This window comes from Ursus arctos, unplaced genomic scaffold, assembly GCF_023065955.2.
Source record: "Ursus arctos isolate Adak ecotype North America unplaced genomic scaffold, UrsArc2.0 scaffold_6, whole genome shotgun sequence".
In the NCBI taxonomy this organism is placed as follows: Eukaryota; Metazoa; Chordata; class Mammalia; order Carnivora; family Ursidae; genus Ursus; species Ursus arctos.
In genome coordinates, this window is record NW_026623078.1 from 36087845 (window position 1) to 36110755 (window position 22911).

At 41.5% G+C, this 22911-nt stretch overlaps 1 protein-coding gene across 2 annotated transcripts in view; it reads right to left on the reverse strand.

Moving 5' to 3' along the window:
• PAG1 (phosphoprotein membrane anchor with glycosphingolipid microdomains 1) overlaps positions 1–22911 on the reverse strand; it is a 136545-nt gene that overhangs the window by 89339 nt on the left and 24295 nt on the right. For both annotated transcript variants that reach the window (XM_026495837.4, XM_044382726.3), the window contains exon 2: positions 4208–4273. The gene's annotated coding sequence lies outside the window, so the exon portion shown is untranslated. The remainder of the gene's footprint in view (positions 1–4207; positions 4274–22911) is intronic.

Consider the following 22911-nt stretch of genomic DNA (forward strand, 5'->3'; position numbering starts at 1 on the left):
ATCATGACCTGAGCCGAAGGCAGCTGCTTAACCAACTGAGCCATCCAGGTGCCCCAGAGAGGTTTCATATCTTCTTAAAATACCACCAACTAGACAAAATTATTCCAAAGTGAAGGAAGTATCCCCAAAAGGGAACACACTTGTGTTACCTGCCCCTTGGGTAGAAAAACCCATGCTCTGGGATCCCTGCACTATGAGGCAACATTACAGGGTTGAGATCAACAGGGCCAGCACATCTTTCAAGAGTGAGCTGACAGATTTGGTGTCAACAAGGGGTTATCACTGAAGCTTTGATTCCATCCAGCCTGATGTTCTAATTTTAGTTACACTTCATTTAGGTTCATCTGAAAAGTGGCACAAAAAAACCCCGAAAGGAATGGAAGTTAACCATATGCTGAAATTTTCCTTTCACACTTGGAAGCACAGCAAATGCACTTCTTCAGGCTTCTGAAGTAACCCTGTAGCATCATTGATTTTTGAGTCTTACAAAAGCTCTCCGTATTGTGCCTGCACCACAGACTTACGCTGCTATAACTCCTGTCAGACATCATCTCAGCTTTATGAATAAATAAAACTATGCGCTAGGGAAACATTGATTTAAAAGGAAAAATCAATACCCATCTAGCATGTGATAGACTTGAGCTTTAAGGCTACTTATGCCCAAAGTACAATGCAATACTGAGTGTGAAACCATACTTTCTGCACCATAACAAAAGGTAAGCGAGGGTATGGGAAATTGGCAGGCAAATGGTTGCCTGCCATGGTTCTTACGATATCACGATTCCCCTTTTCCTTTACAAAGTAGCTAGCAGATACTTCCAAAAGGAAAGAGGAAGGAGAAGAGAATAAAAGAGGTGGATGACCCAATGGTACCAAGATCTTGATAATTTGTGGATATGGATTGTGAATATATGAGAACTCACTATATAATTAATTCTCCTATGTATGCAAAATTTTGCATAAGAATTTGAAAAGTATGTATGTGTGCTTGGAGAAAACTCTATAAAGCTCATATCAGCCAAGATGCTGACAATGGTTCTCTTTGGGTAAGAGCCTCTTGCAGAAGTCTTTTCCTTCCTGGGGGGTTTTGCATTTTCCAATTTTCTGTAGTGAATATGTATATTGCTTGTAGAACTCAGGAGACACACACACAATAAATGTAGCTAAGGACAGCAAAAAAAGAAAAAGATCAGCGTGACTGCCAAGTATTTTGTTGACTACTGGCCCAGAGAAAGCCAAGATCCGCAACGTAACACATACTTATATTCAGCTCTTTCCTACTGCTCTTGGACATTTTTCAGGGCAGAAGCAGGCTGCTATTAAAACTGACTGATTTAAAAAATAAAGCTAATAGCTTATGCTGCAATTAACCTCATCTTTGTGAGCCAAAGATCAAACAAGAGATAAAAGCTGGCTAAAGTCACTATTTCCTCAGCCCTGCACTCACCCGACAAGCTAAATCTATTTTCACAGTGGAGGCAGTTGTTCAAAGTCCTGACAGGCCTGTGGTAACCCCTGATTACAAAGCCACTCCAGAAAGCCAAGGCTTTTGCTTTCCTGCTCACGATTGGTTGGAATTAATAATGAATCCCATTCTTTTTCTCTAGCTCCTCAGAGATGCAGTCTTTCGCTAACTGTGTTAACTGTGGTCTCTCAAGAATACACTCAATGTGTTGATTTGGATTAGGGGCTCATGTCTCACCAGATAGTTACTGATGCCGTTCCTTCTCATTGCTTGTCTTTCTGATAAGTGGAAAGAACAACTCTGGAAATTTAAAACACACTTCCAAGTCAAAGGCACATTAGAAGCCTGAAAATGGGTTAGGGTAATTTAAATTTTGAACCTCAAATTTAAGCACAGTGAAAAGTAACCACCACCATCATCAATGTTGGTGAGAATATTGGCTGAATCTACTTTCAAGGTGGAAATGACACATAATTAAAAGTTCCAAAAGTATCTATAGGAGGGTCAGACATATAAGTGGATAATTAAATACAGCATGATGAGGACACAACTTAAGAACTGTGGAAGCCCAGTCATATTGGGGGATCAGGAGGGCTTCTCGGAGGACACAGAAATCGAGGTGGATCTGGAAAGAGACACTGGAATTTATCAAAAGAAAAGGGGCAAGGGCATTCTCAGAAGGGAGAACAGCATGCACAAAGGCATGTGTGCCCGAAAGCACACTGTGTGTTGGGATATCCTGAGAAACTCAGTGTAAATGAAGCAGAGGTGCCAATGTGGGGAAAGGTAGGCAGTGCACAGGAAGGGTGCACCGGGCCAATCGTGGAGGTCCACGCCGAAGTGTTTGCATCTGTTCTCAAGGTTGAAGGGCCCACAGAAGTCACTGAGCAGGAAACCACGTTATAAACCTGGGAGCAAGGAATCTAGAATGCGTAGAGTCTGTTGGAAGAGAGCTATATTAGCTCTGGCGACAGACTGATGCCGAGTCATGAGGGCCAGAGCTAATGTAGTGACAGTAGGAGGCAGAGGAGAGACTGGAAAGATGTTTACAATGAACATTTATAGCAGCTGGCAGTTCATTTTTGGCCTCATCAAGCCCCAGGCACTGTTCTTGGAATTTTCATATATGATCTTAAATCCGGAATCTGGTGTGGACTGTATGCAGAGAGAGAAGCAACGTCAGGTCAGAGATTTCTAGCTTGAGTCATGGGGTTGACAGTGATGCCTTTAATTGAAATATTGATTCCAGGAGAAGGAATCCATTGTAAGTAGAAGGCAAGGTGGCAGGAGGAAAATGTTTCATTGAAACCATATTAATTTTGAGAGCTGCTTGGGATAGACAAGTAAAGAGAACCAAAACATTGGGGTCAGGAATTTGGCAGAGAGCACACTGGAAATTTGGCAGAAAAAAAAATTCCTCAGTTAAATTTAAGCAATCAGCCACGTACAAAAAAGAGTAGTACACAATACAGTGCTTTCCAAAAACTCAAGACTGTGATTCCACTACCGAAACATCCGAGGCCTATTCTAGAATATAGAGATTCTTGAGTTAAATCTTAATTTCCCCTAACTAGAAAATGCTCTACATTGCAGGCCCACAAATAAAATGGGTAAGGCAAGCAGCTATTGGAAATGGAAGTACATTAGAGAAAATATTTAATCCCCAAATCGAGATTCTTGTCAAATGTTGGGAGATCAGAGGAAGGCATTTTTGGTGTGCGGATAATCAAAGCTCTTAATGCGCTGATTCTTTAGACGAAGTTAACTAACAAAAGGCAGGCTGTTTTCCAGGATCTGTAGTTATATTTAGAAAGACCTCAGAGGGTAACCAAAGTGACCCTGAAATCGCTCCCTGTTCTCATAAGAGGAAGGGGTTACTCTGAAAGAGAAAGAGATTCTCAGCAACTTAAAAGAAAGATTTAATTAAAAGACAGTGGCCTATTTTACAAGATTCGTTCTGTAAAGAGATTGGGAACATTCAAGCCAGATGTATGCCTTTCTTTCTAGTCCCGTAAAGGAACTGGATAATGATGTATAATGGATAGGGTCACAGTCAGGTCACAGTGTTCGAGGTTGGTAAATCTTTTAAATGGGTGAACATCGCACTTCCCAGTCCAGGATTCATTATAAAAATTGATAAGCTAACTGCTACAATTAAATATCAAATGTCTTTGTGTTAACTTGTCCTTCACTTAGGTTGGATGATTTTTTTCTGGATTCGGTTCTATTCGAAGATGACCCAAGATCATTAAGGAAATTTGATACAACTTTATCATTAGCATATATGAGATTCCTAACACCACTAATACCAGTAAACACAAGCCTACAATTTCATTTGTGGTGGTGGTGATAGTGGTAAACACTACAGTATCCTATTAATCTAACAAATCCGTTAATGATGATCCCTATCTCAAAGATGAGAAGAGGAAACTGAGAGGATGGGCATTTTGCCGAGTCTCTCTTTGGCACTAGAAGGCAGAGCCACGGTAGCGCTCATCACCGAAAGGAAAGGCCATACTATAGAAAGCATAACCATTGTGTCTCACGATCTCTATGGCAAAAACCCATGGTGCTAAATTTGAAACTGCACAAGTTAATACTCTTGAGATTTTTCAACTTCAAAGCTGTGTCTGCCGTCCTACAATGCAGAGTCCCCAAATAATCTCTCGATGCCTGTACAAAGTTAAGCTAAAAGCAAGCTTGAATAAGCGAGAACGTAGAATATATCAGATACATGAATACCTTGAAATCGCTCTTTCCCAGCTCTGAAGTTACACCCAACTGCTGAAATAAATGACCTGGTGTTTTCTGGAAAGGAAACAAAAGAAGAAATAATGTCAAAACTCTGAACTGAAGGAAAATTACAATAACTAAGGGTAAAATAATTACTTTTTCATTTACTTATTAAAGTTTTGAACAATAAGAAAAGCAATGGACGACGATTTAACCTTTAGTATTTTAATACTCTAAAAAATAATGTTGAAAACAAAGGTTAAAACATGCTCTTAAAGTATTCACAGACCTACATATTTATCCTAAATTTTATATACATAGAAAAGTGAAAAAGACATTAATCGCATGTGCTACCAATGATGAATAACTTGCCCCTGCTGTTTTAGACTCACTGCTTCATTCTACCACTCTCTCTCAGACACTGACAGCGACTGTGGGTTAGTACCGCACACCTCACACATAGACCTTTTGAATTCTGCAAGGTACCAAGGATTAAAACAAAAAGGGTTGATGTCCCAAGAAGATGACAGCCTTATCAGAACAAAGATGGCTCGAACAAAGTGGTAAGAACCGTGTGATAAGTATTATAATATATTTAGCCATATTATTTTGTTTTCATCTTGAAACATGTTATATTTTTGTTAGCATGGTTTCTTACCTTAAAATAAAAACTGTATTACTTATAAAGATCACTTCCTCTAAGAGGAAGCGTGATGCAAGTTTGAGGAATATAATCTCAAATCTGAAATTCTGTTTTTGTTGACTATGAATCTAGGAAGGCAACTTAAATTATGCTAAGTGGAAGTAAAAAGCAGGGGTCATGAAAGAATGGCCCAACAACTAGACTGAATATTCTCAGAAACAGTATCTACTGAGGTAAACCAATGTAAGTTTTTTTCTTTTTTGGTAAAGTTTAAAAGAGAAAAGAAAGCCATTCTTAGGGGGAAAAAAAAGAAAAGAAAAGCAATGCTAGAAAGACCAAAAAAAAAAAAAGTAAAATTGACAATAAGCAAAGTGGTAGTCCCTCCATGACCTGCCATGTCAGACTCCAGCGGCCAACAAGACAAGAGCTCCCCAACCCCTACTGCACCTCATGGGGCCTCCACCCAAATGGTCTAAGAGCCTGAATATAAGGTCCAAGAAAAAAGCGCAGCAAAAGGCAAGGAAGAGTTACGCACTGGGGAAGCAGGAAAAGGGTAATGATCACATTTACCAGCCTTCAACAAAGAAAAGCAATGGAAATTCTTTCCTCTTTGCCTTTTGCTGGGAAATTCCCCATTCTGAACCACTAAGCATTACAGTTCAGCAATATTATGGGTTTTGGTAGGTTTCCTGAAAACTTATCATTTATCAAACCAGGAAGGTGCGTTTCAAGCTCTAATCAACTGCCTCAGAAACAAGCGTTGGGAATAGCACCTGTTCAAAAATGGAGAACTGTTCTGAGCCACTGCTAAATCCGTCTAATAAGCCTTATTGATAAACATCTGTGTTATCTAAAAGCAAAGATCAGAAGGCCCAGTTCAAGAGACCAAGTTACCAATATATATGATAGAGACACAGGTAACAACAGACGGATGTACAGGTTATGAACAGAGTACAGAAAAGAGCATGAGGGCTCCATACGTAGGACTCTCCACAGCTCTTGGGATAAAACCCAAGCCACCTGGCGTGGTGTGACAAGCTCCGTCATGGCACCTGCTGCCATGCCCAGCGTCCTAGCTCAGCATCTGTCTCATCTTCCTTGGCTCCACCCGCAGTTCTCCATGCCTCTGCCACAGTTTGTTTATTGCTGTTTTTTAAAGAGGCTAAACAACTAATCTAGAAATGAATATCCATGAAAGCACTGGTTTTTAAACTGGAAACCATCTGTAATGTGCTTATTAAGAGTAAATGGATCCTGGTACCTGGCAGGTGGGTCCTCCAACCTAGACCCACAGCCTGTCACATCCTTCTCAATCTTGCTCTTCTTTTCTTTAGAGTCCAGTGGAGAAATAACCTATAAAAGGCAGTGCAAAGTATAGAGCACCAGAATTCGGGGCTGGATCATTCTTTGTTTTGAGGGGTTGGTGTTCCTCCACCCTTCAGCTGTGACAACCAAAAAGGTCTCTGGACTTTGGCAAATGTCCCCTGAATGACAAAATCACTTCCCAGTTGAGAATCATTGGTCTCAAATGAATGATGAAGCATAGTAATATTTATATCCTAACTTCCATACTATGCAGAAAGACAACAATTTGGATGGGGACCATCAGAAAGGACACAGGTGGGGGAGGAAAGCACATATATTGAGCACCCTCTGTATTCTCAGCCCTATTTGAGGTCAGTCATCTTATCGAATACTCACAAAACACACTCTGGTTTTGCTTCCTAAACCAGAGCTTGCTCAAAACCTTGGGGGGCAAGGATTTATGCTGGCAATGTTATTAAAAGCAAAACTTTTCAGAATGAAATTAAAATAAATATTTCTAGAACTTTGCACACTGATATGCTTTTCCTTCACTTGTAACAGACCAACTGCCTAACTTCTCATCCTTGAGAATGGGCAGCACTACACATTCCCACGGAGAGTGCCTCCATTTGTGGCTTCATAGGGTATCTCCTCTACCAACTTAAAGCCATGTGGTTGTTTTCGGAACTGTAGGCCCAAATGGCATCATATGCTTGGCCAAAAATATCCTCTTTCCTAAATGCATGACGAAGTAGGCATAGTTCGCCTGTGGAATTGTCAAATGCTACTTCATTACAGCTCTTTGTCAGTGTCCCAAGTGAGGACAGCACACTCTGTAGCCCAGAGCAGGTGGGTTGGTTAAAGGCTGACTTAACTACTGACCTCCCCAAGAGTGTTTAATGAGAGAGGACAGGAATTCTTGGACAGAACTGCATGTTGGTCATTTTCCCTCCTGATCCCACAAGGGCCTAGCAGGCTCAACAATCTCTATGACATTCAGCACAGTCAGGTCCAAAAGGGTCCCCAAACAGGGGTCTTCTATAGCCTTGTCTATTCAGAAAGGATGATACTGGCTTTTAAAATATATATATGTTGATATGTAGTTTTTGTTATAATTAGCTTTTTCGGATCCTGTTCGAATATAATCACATCTTCCACTCTAATACATCTAATATCTAATAGCTGTTCAAAGGCTTCATTTAAGGATCGTTTCCATGTGCTGGACACTAATACCTAGTGTTGTTTCCGTACTGACCAAGACAGACAAAATTCCCAGCCCTCACTGGAGCTTTCTGGTAGGGGTAGGAGACACACCAGCCATCTGGCAAAAACAGTTACGATAATTATTGAACAACTGAAGCTAGTTTGGGCCATGGGTACAGTCATGCTAGCCCCTCCAGGTGACCATCATGATGGCACCGTGGGTAGAATCAGAGAATGCCCAGTGCTCCCATAGCTTCTGCAGGGAGGACCCCAGACATGGGCCCACATGCAGACGTGTGGGTGAATCCAACAGAAGGAATGTCAGAAGCAAGGTTATCAGCTGCAAGTAAGGAGAGGGAAGAAAACGGTGAAGGTCTCATAGAAGAGCAGAAAGTAGGAAGAAGTCCTCTGGGAGAGGGAAACTGTGGATGGACAAGGAAACCAGCAGTCTTAGATTTAAAAAAAATGAGACCTATTAGCATAGGGTTGTGTGTTCCTCCAGGATCATCAGCAGCACAGGTGAAGATGTGGGACAGGTAGAACGATGAGGTATGCAGGTGAGGACAACGAGGAAAGAGAGAAAGAAGAAAAGAACTTGAGGGTGTAAGCAAAGCAGTGTTTGGAGAGAAAGGAGAGAGAGAATGGAATCTAAGCTGGGTAACTGGGAAAGGAGAACTGGCGGGAGTGACAGTGGAAATTAGTAAGATCAATGGATTGTACGTCCTGGCAGAGCCCAAAAATGATTGAAAGTAAGGTGTGGGGTGCAGGTGAACAGAAAGAGGCGGTGATTGGCAAACAGGATGCTCGGAGGGAGAGTGGGTTAAACCCTCACTATTCCAAGTGTGGTCCCTGGACCACTAGTAGCATCAACACCTGGGGACCTGTGTGAAATGCAGAATCTCAGATCTAAGGAATCAAAATCTACATTTTACCAGGTGACTCATGTGCACATGAAATTTGAGGGAGAACTGGCTTATGTCTGAGCCTGACCAGAAGCCACAGCACCAGATAAAAAGGTGCTACTGAATCAGTTTCTGAGGTTAGGGACTTCCCTGGGGCTCTGCTTCCTCTCCTCCACCTTAAACGGCTCATTTTGGCTTCCTGGGTGTCCATCCAGCTGCCTCATGCCCTTGCTCCGTCCTGCCCTGCAGCCTTAAAGTATTGCTGGCAGGCTTTAGGTTGCATTTACCAAAGAATGCTGCCCCTCCAAGTGCCTCATTCACATTCTCACCCTTTCTGTATCAGATGGAATCCTCTTGCTTCCTGAGACCAAGTTCCAGCTAGCGCCCTCTGCTCTCCCTGGCCTGCGAGGTGGCAAGCTGATACTTAGTGCCCTCCATCCAGCCTGAATAATTCCATGTGCCTACACAGATCGATTACTAGGCACTGATGCAAAAGATACGGTATTGAAAAAATGTATAATATGGCTTTTCAAAGGTTTAGCTTCCTGCTTTCATAATTACTCAGGATTTTGTATCTCCTTTAATATGAGCAGACTGCCTTCACTCTTTATAGTTAATTTCATAAAACAAAGAAAACAACAGCTGTACACGACATCACAGAATGAAAGATGAGGTTGAGCCTAATTAATGTAGGCTCTGCTTCAATAACGGCTTTATTCCTAATAAACAGTGTGACATTTTCATTAACCCAGATACAAACTCCCGTACAAATACGCACAGGTGAAATAATACAAAAATTCCAAATTTAGAATCTCTCACTCTTCTCTTTCAAGACCCAAATGATTCCAGATGCTGTCACTTCTAATAGTTTTATAATTACTAAAAATTACCGGTTATGAGTCCTACGATTTGCAGACGCTGTGCTACACATCCCACACATCCTCATCTCATGTAACCCTCACGAGAATTCCACGGGTCTGCACTATTGTTATGCTGGTTCTACAGATGGGAAAGCTGAGACTTGGAAAGGTTAAGTAACACAGTCAGTGAGTAGCTGAGCCAAGTTTCAAACCCAAGTTTGATCCAAAGCGGGGCCTCACTGACACATACCGTTTCCGATTGGATTAACGTACAGCTGTCACCTCAGAGTGTGGCCATACAGTTCTCTTTACATCTCCGCATCCCAAAACATATGCACAGTTACTACTAAATATTATACGTGCCTATATGAATCAAGAAGGTATGAACTGATGCTCTTTAATCTCATTATCAGTAAATACTTGATACACACACTCTTGGTTAGATGGGCCCCTTTTCTACATCTGTGATAATTCTTTTAGCTGTTTCCCAGCTAGAAAAAATGAACAAACTGAGCCAATCTAGCACCACTCTGATAAATTCCGACACGGTTATAACAAACCTAATCATCACTGTGGGTACCTGAATGCAGTCTCTGCTGGTGGGTAGCCTGGCCTTGAGGAACAGAATCTGTTCTGCTGTCAGGAGAAAGTGCTGGCAATGGCCACTCGTCTGACCCCTTCCTCCACTAAAGCAGCAGAGACCTCAGGTCTGTTTAGCAAGCACACAGAAAAAAAAAGAACCGATTCCAAACCTTCCTGTGTGAATTAATTACCATGAGACTTTGGACACACCAGCTTCCTTCTCTGAATCACTCAACCGCCTACAATTCAGAGGTACCAATGTCTGGCCCTGCCTGCCCTGCTTCCCGAGGACAGCATGAAGAAGACCTGACGGGCCTAAGGCCCTGGGATGGGAAGAGCTGAGGTTAATGAAACTGTGTCCACACACTCACACTGAGCAATACAAAATCAGGACAGGACACTTGCACATGGTAATCAGAGTTAGGCAAGTGAGGCCAATAAAATATATTTTTTAAAGATTTTATTTATTTATTTGACAGACAGCAGGAGAGAGAGAGAGAGAGAGAGAGAGAACGAGCACATGCAGGGGGAGCAGCAGAGGGAGAGGGAGAAGCAGGCTCCCCACTGAGCAGGGAGGCTGATGTGGGGCTCGATCCCAGGACCCCGGGGGGAGGATGACCTGAGCCGAAGGCAACCACTTAACCAACTGAGCCACCCAGGCGCCCCTAAATATTTCTTTTGAAGTTAGTAGAGCCAAAATAAACAACAATAACAACAAAGGAAGCCTCAGAAACTGATCTTCCCATTCCCAAATCCCCATCGGTAAAACAGAAACAGAAACATCTTTGAGTAAAAATTACAGAACCATCTTTCCAGATTACCAGATTTTAAAAGGAACAAAAGCTGGGGCGCCTGGGTGGCACAACGGTTAAGCGTCTGCCTTCGGCTCAGGGCGTGATCCCGGCGTTATGGGATCAAGCCCCACATCAGGCTCCTCTGCTATGAGCCTGCTTCTTCCTCTCCCACTCCCCCTGCTTCTGTTCCCTCTCTCGCTGGCTGTCTCTATCTCTGTCGAATAAATAAATAAATAATCTTAAAAAAAAAAAGGAACAAAAGCTGTACAGAAATAAATATCCTGAGGCCCATGCTAAATACATAACCTTTTTATTTTAATATGTCCTGTATCTGAATATTTATCACTCAATATTTATTACTGTCTCTAGGCATATTTCTCCATCTGTCTCAGGTTGTCAAGTCTGATAAGGCAAGGGCCAAACCTATTTAGTTCTTTTTGTAAAGCATGTGAAATTGTTATGCATAATTAGGCACTTAAAGGGTTTTTGATGAAGATGATTATGAAGACTGAGAACAGTTAATACCATAGCAGGCATGTTTCCTGAACCCTTCCTGTCTTTCTGAAATGTCAGATGATCACACCCATAGACTTGTAGAGCTAATGGGCTCGGGATGGTGCAGAGCTAGCGAAACAACATGCGGTCTGTGGCCCGGTAGCAGCCTCCCGCCGGAAGCTCGTTAGAAAGGCAAAGCTCGGGCCCCACCCCAGACCTACTAAAGGAGAACCTGCAGTTTCACAGGATGCTCGGGGAGTGTGCATGCACATTAAAGTCTGAGAAGCACAGCCCAAAGAACCACGTAGAGAGCTGAACGTCCTTCATGTCACAGATGGGGAAGTACGACATCCAGAAAGGCTGAGTGACAGACCCTGAACTGGGCCTGGTACCTCCCACCCCAACATTCTACCACCTCTTGCTCCTTCAGGCATATTCCTCCTAAAAGTACTGTTCTGTGTGTCTACGAATACGAACAGTCTACAGTTTCCTGAGAACACAGGTTGTCTTTGTTTGCCATGGGGGCCTTGATTCTTTCAACATTTTTTTCTGAGATTTTATTTATTTGAGAGAGAGTGAGAGAGAGCGTGAGCATGAGTGGGGGGAGGGGCAGAGGGAGAGGGAGCGGCAGGCTCCCCACTGAACAGGGAGCCTGACGAGGGACTCGATCCCAGGATGCTGGGATCATGACCTAAGCCGAACATAGACGCTTAATCCATGGAGCCACTCAGGTGCCCTCTTTCAACACCCTGACACTTACAAGATGCTGGAAACATCTCCTAGAAGCAGACTGGCTCACTGTGGGCTGCCGGACATGAGAGACTACACCATGGTGGTGTGTGAAACTGGACACCACGCTTCTTGGTAGAAATGCGGATCCTGCCCTTCTGCACATTTCAGGTCTAGGGATGCAGCCCAGGCTGCCCATCGTCTTCGCCCTCTATTCCCTACTTCACTAAGTGCTCCTAAGTCCTGGCTGATGGATGGATGGCTCTGCCTTGGAGTTCAGCTGAATGAATATAATTCAAACCCTCAAGGATATGTATCCCAAGGGGGAAAAAAAAACAGAAACATTTGAAAATTTGCAAAAATGTCTTTGAGCTGCCGAGGATCCACTGATTTGTCACTGCCTCTTTCAAGCTATTTCCCTCCACACTTTGCCGGTCCAGCCATATTACATGTTTCCTATATTGGATTAGGAACCTTTAATTTCTAATTATATTAGGGGAATTTTATTATGGGTTTCCCCTTGGACTTCAGCCACAAAAAGTAGTTAGTAAAGAGTGTTCAATATTCAAATTCCATCACTGTTGTGAAACTAATATTTTCCAAAAGGTTGAAAAGTACTGAGACACACTTTAATCAGATCTGTATATGGCAGACATCTGTCTTGACTCACATGAATACCAAATGGCACCCTCCAAAATAAGGTGAAAATATTAATTTCTTCAGGTATGAAAAGATCGGCTCTGTTTTCTCAACAACTCGGAGTTTTTTCCGCACACTTAGAAATCAGAAAAGAGTTTATTGAACACAAAAGAACAGCTGAAGAAGGCATGTTTTAAAAACACAAAAGATTAACTGAATCAATAATTTGAAGTTTAGATGAAAGGTTTGGAAAAGGATGGGAAGATTTTACTGAAAGCAAAACATTTCATTAGTTGGAGACAAGAACCGACTGACCTATGCTGTAGGTACCACTTCCTAAATAAACCTTGAGCGAGACCACCATGTGAAAAACAGTCAGGCTTACCTTAGAAGCATTCTCCTCTCTCTCAAGGCAAAGTCCTTCATAAAAGAATAACATTCCATCATTCGAGGGTACAAAGTACCCCCAGAAAAGACCAGAAAAGATGAAGAAAAAGTACCAAGAGAAGATACTGCTTGCTGAAATGCATATCCCAAGAAGCCTATCACAAACTAGTTGAAATACCGGGTTTTAAGAAACCTTCAGTGCATCTTTGAGGTTGTGTTAAGTCGGTATTTTAAGCACTAAGAACAGGGCCTAGCTTACAGTCAGAGGAATGTAAAATCTACCAACATTAGATGCACATTCCCAAATTCCTGAAAAGCAGCAACTGAATGAAACTATTTAACTGCTGCCTTTTAGATAAAGCATATGACTCCTGTTTGCCCCAGTCCTCACCACTCCCTAGCGTCTCCTAGACACTGCAGCCAGGTACGAGCTGCTCCTGATCACCACAGGGCGCTGCTGTTGTTCTTGGGGTTAGCACAAAGGGATGTGGTTTTACCCACCTCCCTACCAAATCACTGACCTCCTGGGAGGACTCTGAGATCCAGCCCACTTAACTCATTTATGGTACCCACCTGAGCTTGTGACTCTTGTCCTGGATAATGCTAACAAGCTGTTGCTTCTGCCAGGGCCATTCTCTTCTCCCCCTGCTCATCCCCAATTAGAATTCATTTCTTCAAGGCCTTTGCAGCCTTTCTGACCTTATCAGTTAGAATCTACTGCTTCATTATTATGTGTATTAAAATTTTAGAATGAGATCTCTGGACTATGAATCATTTTAGGCCAATGATTGAATCTTCTAATCTTCCTCAACTCAGAGTTTTCACTGCTCACAACAACCAGCTGCAGCTTCTCAACCTTTCTATTGGAGCCATAATCATCACCACCCTACACATACATACATGGGTGTGAAGTGTGAGTGTGTGTGTGTGGCGGGGCACTCTGCTGGGGGGAGGTAGGGAGGAAGGGAGGAGGTAAAAAGGACAAAGAAGGCATTTGGATCTCTTATCCCCACAGGACCTATAAAGAAACACGGTAAGTGATAACGGAGACTGGAAAAGATGAGGGAAAAAAGCCGCTTCATTTTCTTCCAATACTTCTGGAACTCCCCTCCCAGCTTCCACTCTGCAGGTCAGGTCTATGTGACAAGGTAGGATCAAGAGTGAGGAGGAGGAGAAGGAGGTGGAGGAGGCAAGAGACAAGAGAGAGAAACACCCCACTTCTGCTCCTCGTGAGGTCCTTACCCACTCTCCATAATGCCCCACCTCAGAGATAAAGTCTGCAGCTGCTGAAAGACTAGGAAAGAGAAAAGATATCAGAGAATAAGGGGCTGTCAAATCTCCTCACACCAACCTTGCCTGCCATCTCAAGAGCCTTTAAACCTCCTTCACTCCCACGTCTGCTACTCAGCCTCAGTCTTCTCCCTGGCAGCATGAATGCCCCTTCTCACGAGTCAGTCCACTCTTTCTCCATCCCTAAATCCACTCCAAGGAGCCACACCTGGGGCTGGAAGAGCAGCTCCTTGCACACGGGACTCTCACCTTGTTCACCTGGTGTATAACTGTGCCTACCACTGCCTGCCTGGCCCAGGAATCAAGGCCACGTGAATGGAACTGGACCAGTGAAAACTCCTGAACTCAAAAATACTTTTCCTTGTAGAATCATTGCGACAAATGTACTCAGGAAACCTTCTGACACATAGAAAGAAAAATATAGAAACCGTCTGCTAGGGATTTCTTTTTTTTTTTTTTTTCTTTTATATATAGAGAGAGTGTAAGCCCATGAGTGGGGAGAGGGGCAGAGAGAGGGGGAGAGAGAATCTGAGCAGGCTCCATGCCCAGTGCCAAGCCGACGTGAGGCTGGATCTTACGACCCTGAAATCATGACCTCAGCTGAAACCAAGAGTCAGACGCTTAACCGACTAAGCCATCCAGGCACAGGCACCCCTGCTAGGGTATTTAATACTAGAGTTTCTGGGTTCAAATTACTTGGTTGCATGTTATTTCTCATGTACTTGTTTCTTGAGATAAGGTGACAAGTTTTTCATCTGTATAATAAAATCACCTGCAAAAATATTTCAATCTATTACTAAACATACTTCAAAAACAAATATCTTGAAAAGAATTAAGGTCAATATCACAGTTAGGAAAATGGGGATAAGAACTAAGGCGTTTCCCAACAGGGGCAAAGATCTTCCTAACATTTTATAAGTCATGAATGGCTGTATTTTGTAAATGAGCAGATATTTGGGTCTAGTGCAAAGACTAAACCTGAAAAAACATCCATGGTTGGAAGCAAGCCTGCAAAGAGGTGTCTGGGGACACTCACACATTGATAAGCATTCCAAATCATGTGCAGCTTTGACTGCCATTCTTTATCCTTCCTTATTCATATCTAAGTTAGTTCCCAGGCTCCTGACTCATTACATTAAAAGACAAGCTGTTTCAGATGACCTTGTAGGTACAGAATAAAAAGAGCAATTGACAAAAAAAAAAAAAAAAGTACAGTGCAGAGATGTTGCTAGTTATGAAAGGAAACATTGACTGTTTGGTGCAGGAGAGAGCAGGCCTGTCTTCTGCCCTTGCCCTGTGAGCCTCCCGTCCTAGGAGAGTCAACACTGCCAGGGGGCTGACAACACAGAGCAGGCACTGTTCTACGCACTTTTCGTATGCCAACAATCCTATGAGGGAAATACGATTATTATCCCCTTTTACAGATGAGGAAACTGAAGTATTGAGAGCTTCGTTATTTGCTCAAGGTCACAGAGCAAGTACAGGAAGGGGATGGGAGGTAGACATACAGCAGAAGTCTGGCTCCAGATGACAAGCTCTTAACCTCTCAACCCTTACTCTATTTGACACTCTTCAGATCACTTCGCCATTATCTTCCTCCCTCCTGCAAATGCTCCAGTTTTGCCCACAGCAGCATTGTAAGCTAAGCAGTTGCCGATCCCCTGGTCTGGTGAAACCCTAGCCAGGTCTCAGCCTTCTCAGACCTTCCCTTTGAATAAAGATAACGCGGATTAGCAGCGAGCTGTGAAATGGGCAGGAGTGCACAGATGAGAGCCCAGCAGACTTTCCATTCTGAAGCCTCCACTCCTTTTCTATCAGCACCAGTCACATGCTCAGCCTGGCAGGCTGTCTTCTTCATGGTATCTTCAATCATCCCTCAATCCTAACACAATTTGTACAAACAAGGCCACCTCCTGTCACCTACTCTTTGATCAGGAAGCAAACAAAACAAACTTCTAATCGTAATATCATTTGCAATACCATTATCCTGAGACAATACCGAATTACTCAGGAGTTCAATATGGAACATAATCAGTTCACTTCTGTATGTCTGCTCTGTAACAAAAATGTGCCAAGTACTACAAAGTATACCAATATGAATAATTTATTAATCCTTCCCTCATGGTAAACTTCCTTTCTGTGAAATTCTTTACTCCTATTTCCTACTATTTCAGATTGAGTATCTGAGAATCAGGAGAGACACTCGGGCCTGGGCCAGTCAGGAAGCAGCTGGTGTCTCCGAGTTGTAGAACTGAAAACAGCTTGAATATTTTCTTAGAAAACTAGATGCAGAAGAAATATTAGCTCTTACTATGCCTATTATGTACCATGAAACCAAATTAATTTATAAGCACCTCATTGAAACTCCAGATAGAACTACCAGAAAGTCCTTAGTGAGGGCCATGACATAACTGTAACAATGAAGACAGTAACTACACAGCACACATTCTTACTTAAGAAATGCCAAAGAAGACATGTTCTCCGCCACATATACCAGTTTCATTTTAGTGAATAACTTTGATAGATAGTCAAATGATATCCATTCCTGCAACTATACTGAAGTCTTAGAACTGCAAATTCTCAAATAATGGAAGTTTTCAGAAATAGGACTTTATAATTAGGGAAGATACAACTATACAAATTGCTAGGATAAAAAGTAGAACATTAACGGCATGAGAAAGAAATGTGGCAAGGAAGGAAGGAAGGAAGGAAAGAGAGAGAGAGAGAGAGGAAGAAAGAAAGAAAGAAAGAAAGAAAGAAAGAAAGAAAGAAAGAAAGAAAGAAAGAAAGAAAGAAAAGGAAAGAAAGAAAAAGAGGGAGGGAGGCAGGAACGCAATAGATTTCTCACTGAAGAAATCAGAAAGGCTGCATAAACTTGGAAGAGTAAGTCCCATTTGGGCAGGTGAGGTGAGGGAGGGAGAACATGGTCCTAGCAGCGGTAACAGCATTGCAGTATCAGGAAGGACAAGAGTCATAAATCCAAGTGCTGACCCCTGTCAGTCAGATGCCATATATGAGTGAAATGCACCAGAGGAACTCAAAGCCTTCTCAGGTCTATGATTTGGTAGAGAGGTGGGTTAAAATGTTACTTTCTTCTACTCTGCTTTAAGAAAAATAACAGTGCTACACAATGATAAAAAGCTGCTGACTTGCTGTGTTATCTGGGAGCAATAAGGAGTGGTGAGGCCTGTGGCAAACATTCCTCTTCTAAAGAGCCAGTCACCAGGCATATGTACCCAACCTCTCTGGGAGAATTTGGGTATGTGAACCCAATGTGGGCAGATTTTCTGTGTTTTCCTAAGAGAAGCTAGAAATTTGGATTTTTACATACCTCACAATGTTTTAATGTATGCTAACATAAATTTTAAACTAACACATTGCCACCCAACACTAAGGTCAACCAAATAGGCTTGAGGATGAGGTCTGAGGGCCATGTGATATATGGCTTCTGAGGAGATGGGAGTAAGATGGGATCTGGATAGCAAAGTCCTGGACTTTCAATCCTAGATTGACTCTGCCATGGCCTGGGAAAAACGCTTAAACTTCCTGAAGTCAGCACCTGTTCCAGAGAGATATTTGGAGACTAAGTTAACAGCCTACACAGAGAGGCAGAAGAGTCACTCATTGAGAAAGAATGCTAATGATGTTGAACATCTTTTCATGTGTTTATTTGCCATCTGCATACCTTCTTCAGTGAAAGTTCTAGTTCTTTCATTTTCTTTGTATTGTTGAGTTTTATTAGTCCTTTACTAAACACATGGTTTGCAAATATTTTTCCTCACTCAGTAGCTTTTCATCCTTTAACAGGGTCCCCCGGAGAGCAAAAGTGTTTAATTTTGACTACATCCAATTTATCAAATCTTCCTTTTATAGATTGTACTTTTTGGTGTCAGGTCTAAGACCTTTATACCTTGCTCTAGATCTTAAAGACTTGTTTCTATATTTTCCCCAAGAGTTTTATACTTTTATTCTTTACATTTAAATCCACAATCCCTGTTTCTTCAGATTGGGTGACTTCTATTGTTCTCTCTTCTAAGGGCGTGATTCTTTCCTCTGTCCTCGCCATTGTGCTGTTCAATCCATCTACTGAGATTTTTACCTTGGTTGTTGTATTTTTCCAGTTTAAGATGCCCACTAGGTTCTTCATTAAATTTCTGATTTCTTTTTTTCCCCCAAGATTTGATTTAATTGATTGATTGATTTATCAATCAGAGAGAGGGAGAGAGAGCACAGACAAGGGAATGGCAGACAGAGGGAGAAGCAGGCTCCCCGCTGAGCAAGGAGGCTGATGTGGGACTTGATCCCAGGGTCTTGGGATCATGATTTGAGCTGAAGGCAGATGCTTAACCAACTGAGACACCCACGTGTCCCAAATTTCCTATTTCTTTGATGAGACTTTCAATTTTTCATGTGTATCCTGCATGTTCATAATTGCTCAACAACGCCTTGTTGTCTTTTTTGGTCTTTTTTTTTTTTTTTTTTTCATTCGGTTTGAGGTCTTCCCAGTTGTTGGCATGACAAGTGATTTTTATTAAAACCTGGACATTTGGGGTTGGGTGACACTCTGGATCTTATGTAAACCTTCTGTTTTAGCTGCCTTCCTCCAATACCACTCCGACAAAGGAGGAGGGAGACTGTGTCGGCATTGCCAGGTTGGGGTAGAATCAGGTGCCCCCTACACCTCCACTGACACCTAAGAGGGGTTTCTCCTTGCTGCTGGGCTCTCCACTGGGCCCCTGCTGACACCTTCCTGGCTGGGAGAAATAGTGTTTCCGCTTCCTACACAGTCTCTGCTGACACCACCCCAGTGGTGGGGAGGGGGGAAATCCAGAGTCCTTTTGTGGTTTCCACTTTTACATAGAGGTGGAGGTGGTAGGTTTTGTAACAACCCAGCAGAAATCAAAGTCTTGGCTTCCTACTACTCAGCCTCTGTAACACCACCCAGTGGAGGGGGCTCGGGTGCCTCCTGAGAACCTGGCAGGAGTGGAAATCTCAGCTTCCCAATCAGCCTTTGCAGGTAGGGTGGGGCCACAGTTTATTCTGTGTGTGTGTGTGTGTGTGTGTGTGTGTGTGTGAGAGAGAGAGAGAGAGAGAGAGAGATTGAGAGAGAGAATAAGGATGTTTGGCTAGAGTACAGCAGTTGTTGCCTACAAGTTTTCTGTCTTAGCGGGGTGTCCGTCTTTGGTCCCTGGGCTAGAGAGGACAGGCTTTTGTTGTTGTTTTGTCTGTTCCCATTGGTGTTTGAGTTCTGGTTTCTCTAGCTCCAATCTGGGATATATGAGGGAAAAAGAAAACCCATGTAACTAATCACTGTGTCATTCCTTGGGCCTTGAGGTCCACTGATGTTCTGCTTCTTCTACCTTTCACACCTTATGTTTGTTTTACAGAGAGTGTCCAGGGTTTTTCGGTGTATGTTGTGGGAATAACAGGTAAAAAAAAAAAAAAAAAAAAGTATGTTCACTCCATCTTTCCAGAAACAGAAATAGTCCTTCTTTTTATTTTGAGGTTAAAATGAGAAAACTTATCAAGTAAGGAAATTGCATTTACTAAGTTGAAAAAGCTACATCTAGCAGAAGTTTACATGAAATCAAGTTAGAATACTTACCAAAAAACCTTAAGAAAAATTTTAAAACTGTGCCATGGCATTTAACAAACAAGAAAACCAATTTACAAGGAGTATGTTTGAAATGCTCTCCAAAAATACCCGACTTCTAAGGTTAACTTTTAATTTCAAGAGATGTCAAGAAAAAGAAAGGGATTTTATCCCTGTGGCTGATGTTTGCAATTGATTATGTAGAAGACTAGGTCTTTAGCTTTTTTTCCCTACTTTGGTCATTATTTGAGGGTGTCTTTCTTTCCTAAGCTGTCTGTAGGAAGTAGCTGCACAGGTCTTATGTATGATTATATTTACATTATCTGAAAGTACTTCTTCCAAACAACCTCGTTAGAGAGTTTAAGAGAACCAGATGTATGCTAAAGGATGGCAGTCATCATGAGAGAGCAGACAGGGTCCTAACATTACATCTATTTTCCCTTAATCAACCCTTTATTTTAGATGAATTGGGCAGAGTGGCATAAACAGTGCTAAAAGTAAATAAAAGTCTGCCTAAAATACATTGAGATGAAGTCTGTTTTTGACAGAAATTCTTTTTTACAGTTCAATATAAAAGGTTACTCTTAAGAAATTTAATTAAGAAAGTGTCAAAATCAAATAAGATATAGAAAGTCCCAAGAAATGTGTAAATTAGAATAACCTTCAAATTGATAAAGCACTTCAAACAATCTAAGAGCAGCTCTAAGTTAAGACAGCTGGGCATTTACTTGGAATAGTTCTGGAAAAATCAGGGTTTGGATTTTGTGCTTCACTTGCCAATTAGAAGCAAATGGCGATTCCTTAGGGTAGTCTCCAAATTCATCACATTATTACTTCACATAGCTTTTCTCTTCCTTGGATGAACAGAAGGAAACTGCATGGTACAGCACTCAATGAAATGTAAAATAAGGATTAACAAGCCATTCTGGAGATTTAGCAAAATTAAGCTTCATCAACCAGCTTGACTCACAGCCAATCTGGCAAAAAGCATCCTAGAAAGAAAACTAACAGTGAAGTGACATGTAGCACAAAAAATTTAAATAACTCACAGAAGCATTAAAATCATGAAAAGGTGCATTGTGTTCTGTGATCAACCAAGTCCATTACTAGAATAACAAGAGTCCATTCTGTACTCAATATGCAAGTCCAAAACAGCCCACTGGCCCACTGTAAAATCTGCTTAGGAAACAAATAGTACACTCCCCTACCTATCTCCACAGAAGAGAGCTAGTCAGTGGAGAGGAACGCATAGGACGGTATAGAGACTTATTCTCCCTCTACGTGAAAAGGACACATGAGACACCCCTACAGAGTAAATTTGGGGTTTGTTTAGTCTGAATACGTCTTTCATATTCAAAACAGAACTGGTAATACAGTCAGGTAAACTTCCGTACACTGGCAATATTCAAAGCCTTTGAATGCTTGAAAACGAAAGGATGCATTTTGGTCAATTATGTTTTATGATTTTTTTTTCACATACAATTCTAATTCTTCTGGTAAGTAGTCATATTTTTTAGTCTGGGCAGGATATATGGGCTATTTAAAAAACAGGATTTTGTCCTATTTAATAGCTATTACAGACTATAAATCAGAATTTGCAGCTGGGAGCACTGTAAAAAGTCATATAGTTCATTTCCTATCTTCAGGCAAGACTACATTAAAGTAGTTCAGGCCCAACACCAGCAGTTCTTATTCTCACTGATAGGCAAGGAGAAAAAAAGTATATATATATATATATATATGAGTGTGTTTACTTTTCATGAGTTCATTTATTTAATATGTTTAACCTAGAATTCATATGCTCTAACTTAAACCTATTTCCAAGTGTCCATGTCTCCCAGTCTGAAAATAAATCACCAATGTCTTCCTTTAAAATGCTTGCATATTATTAAAAATCCTAAAGCAACTAGTTTAGTCATGTAATTATTAGATCCCACCACACAACCTGATTCAAACATCAACTTCGGATAAATTAAACGCAAAACCATTGAGAAGATGGTGGAAGTCTTCCTACAACCTCAGGATCAGACGGATTTTCTAAGGACATAAAAAAATATAAGCTATATTCTTTTACATATATACATAAAATTATATAAAATGAAATCATTATTAACTGGGGATTTTTTCACCTGTTTTTTTCCTCTAATGTGTATAATCCTAATGTGCTTCTCTTTGTTATGGGGAAACTGCAAAGGGACTACAATACCTTTGGTTGCAATCAGAGAAAAATGTTGGTAAGGAGACCTGGAAAAATAGCTGGAAAGTGCTAAGACTTAGAAAGAAATCTGCTAAATCTGCCTTGCCAAGCAAACATTTAAACTAAACAAAATAAAACCACCACACACACATTCAGAAAAAAGCTAGCTTAACATGCCATCGGAAAGAACCAGAGATGCCAAGTTCTAGGAAGGGCATGGAAAAGTTATTACCGAAAATACCCAAACGAAAGGCTTTGAACAAACTAAAGAAGTTCATCTGTCATCCTTGGAGGGGAGGAGGAGTTAAATCAGCAAAAAACTGGAGTCTCTTTCCAGGCAATAGCTAGTCTATTTGCTCTTAGCTTTTTAAGAAATCATTGTACCAAATTCTTAATGTTCCTCTTGAAATTCATTATGCTAAATTATGTTTACAAGTGAAGATTTATCACGACTCTGTCAAGAACTGTGAAGGCTCTGAGATCTTATCCAACTTGTAAGCTAAGGAGTTGGCCTGCCAATATTCACGGGTACTGTAAGACACAAAACTCCTGGGTCAGAGACAAAGGATTTTATTACTTGCAGCATAGCAAGCAACATGAGTTTCATAGTTAGTCACTCTGCTTGGTGTTCAAGTTCCATGGGGTGCTATGGAGGGACTCAGGCGGATGCCGTGTTTACAGTGGACTTGTATTACACCTAAAGAACCCTGCATTTGGAGAACAGGACTTGTTCGTAATGAAGCCTTGCCCTGAAGGAAAACATTATCTTTACTACAGTGAACAGTAAATAACCCTACCCTTTAATTTGAATGCAGACACTAACTTCTAAGGCTGTTCATATTACAAACATCCTTGAAAAAATAGTTCAGAACAAAAAGGCATTTAGTGCTTCCGCTTGCAAGACGTACAGAAATGTGAGAGATTCCCCCCTCAACACTCATGAAATAAAAAACAAACAACAAAACCTACAAAGACTTTGATGAAAATTGCATTTCAATTATAGATTAATTTGGAGAATGACTACATCTTTTCTATACTGAGTTTCTCAACCCATGAACACTGCATGTCTTTCCATTTCCTTGTCTTTTATCTGT